Source organism: Engystomops pustulosus, chromosome 5 (genome assembly GCF_040894005.1).
Source record: "Engystomops pustulosus chromosome 5, aEngPut4.maternal, whole genome shotgun sequence".
NCBI lineage: Eukaryota > Metazoa > Chordata > Amphibia > Anura > Leptodactylidae > Engystomops > Engystomops pustulosus.
The window spans coordinates 89,673,223-89,686,416 of NC_092415.1; the positions used below are offsets into that span (position 1 = coordinate 89,673,223).

General features: G+C 43.3%; 1 long non-coding RNA gene across 1 annotated transcript; it reads left to right on the forward strand.

Moving 5' to 3' along the window:
- The first annotated feature begins 6,549 nt into the window (after positions 1-6,549).
- Positions 6,550-12,902, forward strand: LOC140133052 (uncharacterized). The gene is made up of 2 exons (XR_011855780.1): positions 6,550-10,433; positions 11,209-12,902. It is a non-coding gene; the product is annotated as an uncharacterized lncRNA (long non-coding RNA).
- The last annotated feature ends 292 nt before the right edge of the window (positions 12,903-13,194 follow it).

Here is a 13,194-nt window from a genome sequence, read left to right on the forward strand (position 1 = left end):
TATTTAATATTCCATGGCATGTACTGGGAAGCAGGAAAAATATTCCAAATGCAGTGAAAATGGTGAAAAACCACATTTGCGACATTTTCTTGTGGGCTTGGATTTTACAGCTTTCACTCTGCGTCCCAATGACATGTCTGCTTTATTCTTTGGGTCGGTACGATCACGTGGATACCAAATTTGTATAGGTTTTATAATGTTTTTATACATTTAAAAAAATTAAAACCTCCTGTACAAAATATATATTTTTTATTTTGCCATCTTCTGGCGCCAATAACTTTTTCATACTTTGGTGTACGGAGCTGTGGATAATGTCATTTTTTGCGAATTTTGATGGCGTTTTCATTACTATAATTTTTGGGACTGTGCGACTTTTTGATCACTTTTTATGAATTTCTTTATATTTTTCAAAATGGCAAAAAATGCCATTTTCGACTTTGGACGCTATTTTCCGTTACGGGGTTAAACGCAGTGAAAAAACTTTATTATATTTTGATAGATCAGGCAGTTTCAGATGCGGCGATACCTGATGTGTTTATGATTTTTACTGTTTATTTATTTTTATATCAGTTCTAGGGAAAGGGGGGTGATTTGAATTTTTAGGGTTTTTTATTATAATTTTTTTTTTTTAAACTTTTTTTTATTTTTACTTTTACTATTTTATCAGACTCCCTAGGGTACTCTAACCCTAGGTAGTCTGATTCATCCTATCATATACTGCCATACTACAGTATGGCAGTATATGTGGATTTTACTCCCCATGCATTACAATGTGCAATTAGCACATTGTAATGCATGGGTTAAAACGAAGTAGCCTCAGGTATTCGGAACACCCGAGGCTACAATGGCGACGGATCGCCGCTCCCCTTGACGTCATCGGTGAGCGGCGATCCACGACAAGATGGCGGCGCCCATGCGGCGCCATCTCTTTGAAGCCACCGGCAGCATTGCCGGCGGCGATCGAGGAGAAAACACCCGCGATCGGTGCTAGCACCGAACGCGGGTGTTTTCAGTAAGCCTTTGCTGCAATATGCAGCAAAGACTTACCGGCTATGGAAAGGGCTCGGCCCGCGAGCCCTCTCCATGCACCGGGACCCGGCACGCCGTACTAGTACGACGCGCGTCAGGAAGGGGTTAAGCAGGACCATTGCTATGGTTGTAAAAGATCTGGGTCACAGGCCCCAATGCATATGTACTGCATTTTCAGCATTGGCCACTCCTGTACATAACCCCCCTCACGTGTGGTTGCGCCAACAACAACTGTATTTATATACTGCGATAGGCAACACAGGGGAAATCCCTCCCTACCCTACACTACCAGTGACTGTAGGTGATGTGTCCTTCGATTTAAGTTATTCTCTTTTCCATTAGACCCAGCATCACCATGTCTTCTCTGCCAGCCATTGTCATCCCTGTGGCATTTTCCACACATTTTCCACATTCTTTATTTTCCCCTCAAAATCTTGCTGCTACCCCTAACACTCTCCCTCCAATACTCTAATAGTTCTACATAGGAAGTGCTCAATGCGACCCCTATACTAAAAAATGCCTTTCCCACCTCTTGCCTTATACTACCTACACTATGCAATATCCCCCACAGCCCCTACTATAAAATTCCCCCAACAGCCCTATCTAAGTAATGTCTTCCATAGCCTCCAGTAATGTCCCCCAAAGACCTCACTAAATAATGTCCTCAACAGCCCCCCACTATGTAATGTCCCCTACAGCTCCCAGTAATATTCACCAAACTAAATAATGGCCCCCACAGCCCCCAGTATATAATGGCCCCCACAGTAAGTAACGTCCCCCACAGCACCTACTAAGTAATTTCCCCTACAGCCCTCACTAAGTAATGTCCCCACAGCCCCCAGTAAAGTCCCCCACAGCCCTCATTAAGTAATGTCCCCAACAGCCCCCTCTAAGTAATGTCCCACAGGTCCGCCACTAATGCCCCCACAGACTCTGGTTAATAATATCCCTCGCAGTAAGTAATGTTCCCCACAGCTCTCACTATGTAATGTCCCCACAGCCCCTGGTAATGTCTCCTACAGCCCTCACTGAGTAATGTCCCCCACAGTAAATAATGTTCTCCACTGCCCTCACTAACTAAGGTCTCCTGAGCCCCCAGTATTGTCCCCATAGCACTCTTTAATGTTCCCTGCAGCCCCCGCTATTGTCCCTCACAGCCCCAAGTAATGTCTCCCTAAGTAATGTCCCTTACAACTCCCAGTAATATTCGCCAAAGTAAATAATGAGCCCAAGAGCCCCCAGTATATAATGGCCCCCACAGCACCCACTAACTAATTTCCCCTACAGCCCTCACTAAGTAATGTCCCCTAGAGCCCCCTGTAATGTCACCCAAAGCCTCCCTAAATAATATCCACCACAGTAAGTAATCTCCCCCACAACCCTCAGTAAGTAGTGTTGCCCACAGCCCCCATTCAGGAATGTAACCCACAGTACTCACAAAGTAATGTTCCTGTAGTTCCCAATAATGTTCCCCATCGCCCCCAGTAATGTCCCCCACAGTAGGTAATTTCCGCCATAGCCTCTACTAAGTAATGTCTCCCTCATCCCCCAATAATGTCTCCCACACTAAGTAATGTCCCTAAAAGGGCTCACTAAGTAATGTCCTGCACAGCCCTCACTAAGTATTGTCCTGCAAAGTCCTCACTAAGCAATGTCTCCCACATCCCACAGTAATGTCCCCCAATACCCCAGTAAATAATGTTCCCACAGCCAATACCCCAGTAAATAATGTTACCAAAGCCTCAGTAAAATCCCCACAGCCCTCAGTAATGCCCCCACAGTCCTAACAATACAGATAGTGATGAGAGTTGGGAAAGCAGCCCGGATAGTCGGGCAAGTGTCCTCCTGACCCTTTTGGTCTAGTGACGCCTCTGCCTTTTAGTGGGCTCTGGGTCTTTCTTTCAGCCACAGAAAACATGTGGGTCTCATGCATAAATCATACATGCACATAACAAGCACATACAGTATCAAAAAGCACGAACAGTATCTATGATAAATTCATAAAATTACAAAAACATAGTAACCAAAATTAACATGGCAAACACTTCAGGGTTTTAGAGTGTGTATAATGCAATAATTTGGTAACATCCTTCCTGTTGAAATGCACAGCATAAGCAAAGGTTTTAAGAACTGCTTCTTACAATATGTGTGATTTACATAATCATCAGGAAGGCTAATCTACAAAATCCTAAAACTTAGTTTTTGTGGTGAGCAGTGTCAGACTGGGTTTCCTTAGACCCACCAGAGAAAATCAATCTTGAGGTCCACTCTTCATTATCCCCCAGGAAATATAGTCTCGCAGCCTTCAAATTATGTTGTTTTCTGATGCACCTCTGGGATTCAGTATTGTGTTGAGCCAGGGCCCAATGGAGGATACTCTGGTACTCTGGTGGGCCAGTCCGGCACTGGTGGTGAGATACATTCATAGATTTACAGTTTATGTTAATATTTTGTCCATTCAGCTATGAATTTTTAAATCCATGCTACATCTTAAAATGTTTAAATGTAATGTACATGAATGCACCTGTCCCTAAAATACATTGCTTCACTTAGCTAGTATATGGTTTCTAAATTAAATCTATTTAGTCTATTTCTATTATTTAATGTCAGCTGCCATCACGCCGGGACTCTTAGCATCATATTTCTCCATGATGCAAAGACTCCTAGCCCCGCCATTGTGCTTGGTCCATGGAATCTGACTAGCAGACAATCCTGTTTCCCTGGACCCAACATTGTTGTATGCAGTAAGCCTAAGGTTGAGCCTTGCAAAATCATTTTATTATGAAATCTACAAAAAAATAGTCAGACCATTAAATAATAAACTCTCTATACTATGATGAGGGTATAGCTACACTAGTTTTTCTTCTCACTCAGTACAATAGCATATAGCCATAATACAGTTTAACATGACAAAAAAGTGCCTTGATGTTTGAAAAGCCTCAGACCTACAGTAAATATTTGTGAAAGTTATGCACATCTATGGTGGGATAGAACTCTACAACAAAGTAAAGCATGCTATATATGTTGATGTTATTGCAAGGCCCACATGGTCTTCAACAGATGGAACTTAAAAGTTACAAAAAATATCTCTCTCTTCTGTGTCTGAAACATCCCCAAACAGCATCTACCAGTCCGTACCAACCATACCAAACAAGAGTTAAAGTCATGCTTAACACTTTTCAACAATATATTTTAATAACTTCTGTTTTGTTACATAGATCCTGAAAATAATTGTGAATCACAGTTGACTTTGGGAACTACCTTAAAGGTGTTTGCCCATGAAAGAAAATTCTCAAATTTCAATCGCCTAGTGATGTTAACACAATAAAGATCATTTTTAACCATTTATTTTACAATTTTACTCAGTTTTATTGCTCAGTGATGGTTGGTGTAAAATCCAAGAGTGTGGGCAGGGGTGATTTTCTGTGCTGCGCAGTCTGTTTACTCCATGTATCCTGCATACCTAATAAATGATAAATGCAGCCCACCACATTGCATACAACTCAATGCATCAATTTAGACCTCAGCTGTTATTCAATGGTTAAAATCAATTTGTTTCACTACAAGAACATAACCAAAAAGTATCATGGGACAACGTAAATTTCTAACATTCTAGAATTCAAAGAATAGTGCACGTTACACTACAAGTCAAATAGTAGCAATGGCCCTAAGTTAACAACTATCCATGAATACAAGGTTTTTTTTAATGTACTCAGGATAACAAAATAACACATTCTCTAATTCACTGTTATTAAGAAAATGTAAAGCCTTTCACCTATGTAATTCCAACCTGTCTCTATCAGCCCTCGTGTTTAAAATTGTGGTTGTCCCTGGATCCGACTGTAAATCTTCTGACTATGTCAGACAATGCCCTCTAGTTTATCTTGCATTGCAAAAGGGGGATACTCTAAGCACATTGTCAGCACACAGCATTTCATAGCACAGAGGAATCATGAACTATCTGCTTAGAGAGTCCCCTCCAACACGCTGGAATTTTACACTGACCAAGACTGAGTTATAAAAGCTTAAACAGCAAAGAAACTAAATTTGAGGAGGCAAAACCCCTTTAAATCATTCTGCTGGTTTGTATTGCTGCCTGTATGCTATGTCTGCAGCTATATGTGTGTGTCTGCCACTATTCTGGCCATTTAGAAAGCAGCCTGTGGATTGGAATTCAATTTGAGTTAAAAAGCACCCATCTTTGAAGTTTATTAATTTCATAGGAACCTTTCATAATTGCAGGATTTGGGCCTGTAACATCTTCCATAATGTAAATTAAAGGAGCTATCCCTCAAGTTTTTCTGATGTGTATTCCCCCTTTCATGAAATACCGACAGAATAAAATATTATATAGTAGTACATATGCATTAACCTTTCCATGGAAACCTTTATTTGTGAAGACCATAAAAAAGAACATGAGATTCTTACATTTTTTAAGAAAGTGGATTGAGGACAAGGCAAATCTTTTGCAGATACAGAACAGAGACATATTTAAAGCTAAATTAAATCAACCTGCTATAATACTGTCTATATTCCTCTTTCTCTTCAAATAAATGGTATCATATAGCCTTTCTTATAATCTCCACATAACATTTATGTGAGAGCATAAAACACAACACAGCTGTAAGTAAAACAATATGCGTGTTTCCGAAGGAACACAGAAACATCTCGCCAATAAGGGTATATTCTCAACAAATGAAAGATGACCTGAAATTGACTCAGTGGGACAGGAGAGGCCTGATGAGTGAACAGGATAAAATGGAAAAAGGCTGTTGCAACAGAAGCAATTATATGATGGATTTAAGCTTGCAAAGTTCATCTTTTGATATCAAGAAAAACACATTGTTGCAATATTGTACAGATGCCAGAACAAGATTATACTGAGGATTTACAATTCGAGACTGAACTCTGTAGAACATTTTCTCTATAATTTTTGCATAATGATTTTTCCACATTAAAAGAACATATGAAAGGATCATTCACCATATACAGAAAAATGATTTTGAAAATTAATGCTTGGGGGAGATATAGCTTCATCTGTGTTATATTGCTGTGTTATAACATAGTATGATGAATGGATGCCTGGAGAGCTCAATTGCTGGTCTGCTTCACAGGAAGGAGCTTAAACTAAATTCTTTTACAGTGCAGCTGACTTGTGTGTTGACTGCAAATTTACTCTCGGATTTTCTATGCATGGAGGTTATCTATCATAAAAGGCTATAATAAGTCCTCAATAAACTAGAATTTCATATTTATGCTATATAACCAGGCTGCATTTTACAACTTGCAAAACAATCTAGATGGCTGCAAAGTTTTGATGTTTAATATCCTTTTTGACATATGATGTTTGTAATGGCAACCAGACAAGTATATGCCTGAGATCTTGCAGAACTTCACAGCTGGAAATATTTGCAGGAAATCAGTAGAACAGCTTTGCATTTTTATGTAAGAAAGAAACAACATACCAATTTATTCAGCGAAAACTTGACATTTTATTTCAATATTAGACCATGTTAAAGATATTACACTGGACTCAGACGCCATCTTACGTATTGTCGGACATTTTAAAGATTCAGCATTCATTTCATTTAACTTTGTGAAATAATAACTAAGTTTGGGTGTTTCCCTCTCTGAACAAAGACTTAGTGCTCGCTAGCACCACCTAGTGGAAGGTATCTAGGTGAACACCTGGGAAGTTTCAGTATTTGCATGTAGCCAATAGTATTAGACTCCTTTGTGTGCTTACATCCAATAGTGTTACATTTCCTGGGTGAGAACACCCAATTATAGTTGCTGCTTTCCTAATTACACGCCTTATGTAAAGTGCCTTATGGTTTTCTATAAATGTCCGTCCCTCAATAAACTTGTTGGTCTTGTTGCTAACTTCCTGCAAGGACAGGTCTTGTCTTTCCTTCAAGTTAGTCAATTCCAGCGCTGGACACAGACTCATTTAATTTGAAAGTCACCTTACAATGATTAGGGGTTTGAGCCCCAGATATAAATCTATAAGAAGTGGCGTCTCCTGGTTGGGCATACTTTTATGGGCATCTAGCCATCGAGGTGACCTCCGCAAGAGTCAAGGCGGCCAGTGACCAGAACTGACAATGAGCGCTCGTCGGGGTAAGTCAAGTCTATTTTTGTCTACCTTGACTGTAGTTCTGTTTCACTGGCTGAAAGGGACTGGGTAAGGTCATCTCCTTGTGTGATAATATGCACTTTGCCTTATATGTCCATATATAATAGTATGTTCACTTTATGTGATAAAGGATCTCTTGTAAGGTGATTGATTGACAGAGACTGGACGGAACCTGTGTATGTTGTAGAAAAAGGTCTGCAGTGCCCTCTTGTGGATTGTTGATGTAGTTCAGAAAGTTTGTGATGGTGGAGATTTTTGTTCATGTAAGCGCTGATAGAATCTGGAAGTTTGCAGAGACAAATTCTGGCCAAATTTACGTATCTTTCCTTCGGGATTGATGCGGCCCCGTGATGCAGAAAGGACAGAGGCAGGAAGGACACTGACGGGAATTTTACAGTTGAGCGTAATCTCCTTGATTTCTGAAATATTGTGTGAAGGTCTCTAATTTGTTCTTACTGATAGTTAGCGGGGTAGTCTGGAGCTGTATGTACGGAGGATGTCTATAGCCCTTGAACAAAATCAGGTATTCCACAGATTCCACAAAATGGGTAGTGAGCAAAGTAAGACTGTAGCTGGACACTGCAGACCTAAAAAGACAACTGACATAGTGTCACACAGGAAAGGTAAAGAGTGGGTAAAAGGAAGTTATGAGGTATTGAAGTTTTTGGGTATGTTAGATGATCCCCTGAGTGTGCAGAGGTAGGAGACAGCACTTGATGAAAATGGTGGCTGGCTCAAAGACAAAAAGTGGCACACCCAGGCAGAAGGTTGTTTTGATGTAAGTAGAGAGTTGATGAGAAAGGAAAGTGGATGGGGTTGATTACTGGAGACTTAGACCAGTGACTACGGACGGACGGACCAGGGCAGAGGGACAGGAATCCTAGAGAGTGCTCATTTAAAAAAAAAAAAAAAAAATCTTTTGGAATGCAACCAGCACCCTCTTAGACTCCACCCCCGTATCTGGGGTGTTAGAGAAGATGACACGCCCTACCATCTTTTAGTGGTGGCCATCTTAAGACAGTATATTCTTTTCAAGTCCCTGAAAGTTAATTGCCTATAACTCTACACTGTAGGCTGGTTGTAGGATAGCAGCTGAGTCACCCTTGAGGCATCCTGGCGGACGTTTGAAATATAAATAAAATGCCGGCAGGTAAATATTTTTACCAATTTCAAACATTTGCTAAGAGTCTTGAGTGTGCAACGCTGTTTGTTTATTTTGTTTATTTTATTTTTAAACTTATTTGATTCTGACAATTGCAGAAAAATTAGTAGAAAAAGTGTTGCAATGTCTCTGGTACCTGCTTTCTGGAGTTGAAAGAGTTAATCAGGGGGAGATCTCTGTGCAGCTGGGCTTTGTCTGAGCTGGCTTATCTATGTCTGTGAGAAGTGGCCTTGATGCGCACAGAAAGCATCTGTGTTGAGTGGGGGAAACAGAGCTGACAATCTAAAAGACTTAAAGGAATTTGCTTGTGATAAGAATACAAAGAGACACAGTCTAGGAAACTTAGACGGCCCCAACAGGGCGGGACAAGGGGGGTGGTAATGGACAAGGATGTCAGCAAGAACAGTCCCCCTCTTCTGAAAGCCCCCCCCCAAATAGAGTTAGTGCATTTCATTGTAGAACTCTTCCCTGTTGGCAAATGTTCTCCTCTCTGTGCCCCTACATGAGGATTACCAGTACCTATTTGCCTTTACCAGTGTAGTAATCCAGTATACCTGGTGCAGATTCCTACAAGGGGGGTAAAACTCCCCCAGCCAGTACTCCATACTACACGGCCCTACAGGGAGTAGACTGGCAGACTAGCCCCTTACTGGATGTTCTCCTTTCCAGTATGCGGAGGACCTACTGTTTTTGTTTGCCAGGATGCATTTATTGACCTTATGTGTTTTCTGTTCCAGAAGGGTTGTAAAGTTTCCGGAGACAAACTCCAGTACTGCCAGGAGAAGGTGGTCTTCCTAGGCCACTGCTTCTCAGCCACAGACAGATACCTGACAGAGGGAAGAAAGCTGGCAGTCCAGAATGTGCCCCTGCCCTGAGGCCCTAAGCCTCTTCACATGTTTCTAGGACTGGCCAGCTCCTGCAGCCTGGGATAAGGTCTGCCTCCAGCCTAATGTTGCCCCTTGATAATTGAATTGCCTCTTCCCCATTTGCCCTTAGTCAGGAGGCAATTGATGCCTTCTATAGCCTTAAGGTGGCAAATCCTGTGTGCCCCGGCCCTAGGCACATCCCACTGGATCAAACTTATGTTTTATTTTGCACTGAGTATCTAGGCCACGCCACAGGTGTCTAGTCCAGGAACGTGGTGGCCTCCCCAGTGGCCCACTATTAGACCCGGTTAGACTCAGTCGTGAGGGGAGCCCCTCATGTGTTAGTAGCTGCAGCAGCAAGGCCAGTGAGTTGACCCTAGATCACTCAGACCCTAGATCACTCAGTTACAGTGCAAACGCCATATACCTTGCACAGTGTCCTCACCCAAGTACAGCCCAAGCATCTGAGCAAAGGCCAGACAGCTCAGACTCCAGTGTGCACTCCTGATGCCCCAGGATACACTGATAAGGTGCACAGCTCTGAATCCTTCGTTCTGTCACCAGTCTCCCAGGATTCAGAGAGGGGGGAGTGAAGGGTGATTAATGCAGATGTTGAGTTTTTTCTCATAGATAGCTCCAGGTCTGCAGGAGAAGACAGACGGTTCTACACTGGATATACAGTGGTCAGTGGCGCACATGAGGTAGTACAAGCAGAACCACTCCCTCCACACAGGTCAGCGCAGGAGGTGCAGTGACGGCACTCAGGGAAGTGCTACAGCTGGTGGAAGGTAAAAGGGCAAACATCTATACTCAAGGTATAGGTCTGGGGTCTAAACACGACTATGAACCCTTATGGAAGGCTAGAGATTTCCTCACCTCTGCAGGGACCCCCTTTAAGCATGGCAAGCTGGTTATAGTGCTCATGGATGCTCTCTTACTTCCACAAGAGGTGAGGATAGTAAAACTAAAAGCACACACAATTTGGTAACTCCACAAGCCAAGGGCAAGTATGTTGCTGACAGGCTGGCGAAGGCGGCTGCACAGATGGATCCCAGAGACTGTCCTGAAGTCTCAGCGGTGAGTTCTGAGTTGGAAAGTTTGATCCACAGGTGTTCCAGTCCCTGATGGCCCGAGTGTCATCAGAAGTGAAGGGAGTGTGGAGGAAAGCTGGAGCCCAGATGCCGATGGGACCTGGATGCTGGGAGAGAGGGTGTGCCTGCCCAGAGCCCTGCACCCGACAGTAAGTCAGGTAGCCCACGGACACACACATATCCAAAATGGCCATGCTAGTGCTCATAAACCATCAGTGGTTTGCCCGGGCATTACTACCCCTGTTACTAGACTAGTGAAAGCCTGTATAGTCTGTGCCCACCACAACCCGGGTAAGGTGGTAAAGACCCCACGGAAGGTGACACCCAAGCCGCTGTATCCCTTCCAGAGACTGCAGATGGATTATATCCAGCTACCAAAAAGTGGTACGTAGGAATACCTGTGTGCCTGTGTGCATTGATCTCTTTCCAGGGTGGCCAGAAGCTTCTCCCATGACCAAGGCTACTGCCAGAGCTGCAGCCAAGAAGTTGGTGAGTGAGATTTTTCTGCAGGTTTGGACTTCCAGAGACCATAGAGTCCGGTCGCAGAACCCACTTCACTGGACAGGTAAAAACCTGAAACCTTGTCCCTCCTGGGTGTAGAAGAGGCCCTGCACACCCCTTCCCAAATTAGTTGTCGGTTTGAGAGACTAAACGGCACTCTTAAGTTAAAGATCCGGGAGGCCATGGAAGTAACAGGGAAACCATGGTGCGAGTGCCTTCCTGCTGCCCACCATACAGTTAGGACCACACCCACCAGAAAGATGGGATTGTCCCCTTTGAAGTCCTTTTTGGCTGTGCACCCAGACTAGGCCCCTACTTCCCATAGACCCTATAGCTGATGGCAGGAAACCAGGTGGAACATGCCACACAGTTGAGCCAGGCATTGGAAAAGGTCGGCAAAAGTGTTTCTGATTCCTTTTTCAGATCCAGTCAGAGACCTCAGGATGCATAACCTGAAGCCTGGAGACTACATGGTGGTAAAGAGACACCAGAGAGAGAGTCTGGAGCCTCGCTATGACGGTCCTTTCCAAGTCCTGCTGACCAGTGCCACGTCTGTGAAGCTAGAGGGAAGTCAGCACGCTTCCACGCTTACTTATTCTTCCTGCTAGCTGGTCTCTTCTGACTGACTGTATGCTCAGGGACACCCCAACCATGACTATCACTGTATCTATAGGGGTGACCAGGATGCCCCCAGGGTAGGAGACTTTACCTACGGTTGGTGCAACAAGACAATGACCTTCTATAACATTGACAGCACAGGTAACCCTGTATTAGCAGTGTCTGATGTACTGGATTTGTGGGGATAGGAGAGTCAGGTCAGGCCTAGAGGCTGGGAAGGTGAGTGTACTGTGATAACACTTGTGTATTCCTTCCTCGTCATCCCCAGGGATAAGTTGAGTCAGACACATAAAGTAAAGGTGGAGAATCCCAAAGGATTCTGGAGGTCTGAGAGGAGCACCTAGATGACAATGTTTATATAGATACAGTGGGAGCACCAAGGGGGGTCCCAGATGAGTACAAGGCCCACAATCAGATATGGGCAGGTCTAGAGTCCATTATTCCCCAGAGAGCTATGAGCAAAGATGTTTGTTGGGTTAACTGGTTTTATTGTAATCAACAGAGATTTGTGATTGTATCCGAGATGCTTCCCAGAACCGCACGGCTTTGGACATGATCCTTGCTGAGAAGGGAGGAGTCTGTAAGATGGTGGGAGCGGCTTGTCGCATATACATCCGGGATGACATCGCCCCCTATGGATCCATTACCCATGCTCGTGAAGAGATTGAAGGACTGTCCAGGGAACCTCAAGAGAAACTCAGAAGTGGACACTTTGTCCTTCACTTTGTGGTTGGGGGATTGGAAGGGTTTCCTTTAAGTGGGGGTGATATTGGGGATTGTGATTTTGCTCTCGTCACTTATTGTGTGTTGTGTGGTACCTCTCATCAAGTCCACCATGTCCCAGATGTCCGTCCAGGTGGTAAGAACCATGACAGGAGAAGTGCCGGTGTGGAGGATACCGTCTTGTTGAAGAACCAGCCTGTTAATAAACCCATAAACTATGGAAACACAATTATGTAATTTGAGTGTGCAGGCCTGTAACCCCCGAGTGACTGGCCTCCAGGGGATCTGGTGAAGAGTTAACAAGTCCAGCAGGTAAGGGCTTAGCCTACCTGTGGGTACCTGGAGTTTGAGGAGGTCACTTTGGACAACAGTTACAGGCCATGCAAAGCTCAAAAGGGGGGAATTGTTAAAGATATTACACTGGACTCAGACGCCATCTTACGTATTGTCGGACATTTTAAAGATTCAGCATTCATTTCATTTAACTTTGTGAAATAATAACTAAGTTTGGGTGTTTCCCTCTCTGAACAAAGACTTAGTGCTCGCTAGCACCACCTAGTGGAAGGTATCTAGGTGAACACCTGGGAAGTTTCAGTATTTGCATGTAGCCAATAGTATTAGACTCCTTTGTGTGCTTACATCCAATAGTGTTACATTTCCTGGGTGAGAACACCCAATTATAGTTGCTGCTTTCCTAATTACACGCCTTATGTAAAGTGCCTTATGGTTTTCTATAAATGTCCGTCCCTCAATAAACTTGTTGGTCTTGTTGCTAACTTCCTGCAAGGACAGGTCTTGTCTTTCCTTCAAGTTAGTCAATTCCAGCGCTGGACACAGACTCATTTAATTTGAAAGTCACCTTACAATGATTAGGGGTTTGAGCCCCAGATATAAATCTATAAGAGACCATTTTAACTCAAGTGCTGAACTTTCCTTAATGAATACATAGGCTGAAATTACTTTGCTAGTCATGATAAAATAAGGTGCAATGTATATCTTCAACAATTATGATGTGAATTAGAAGCATAATGCCACTTCCTTCTACAACAAAACCTATTAGCTGCATAA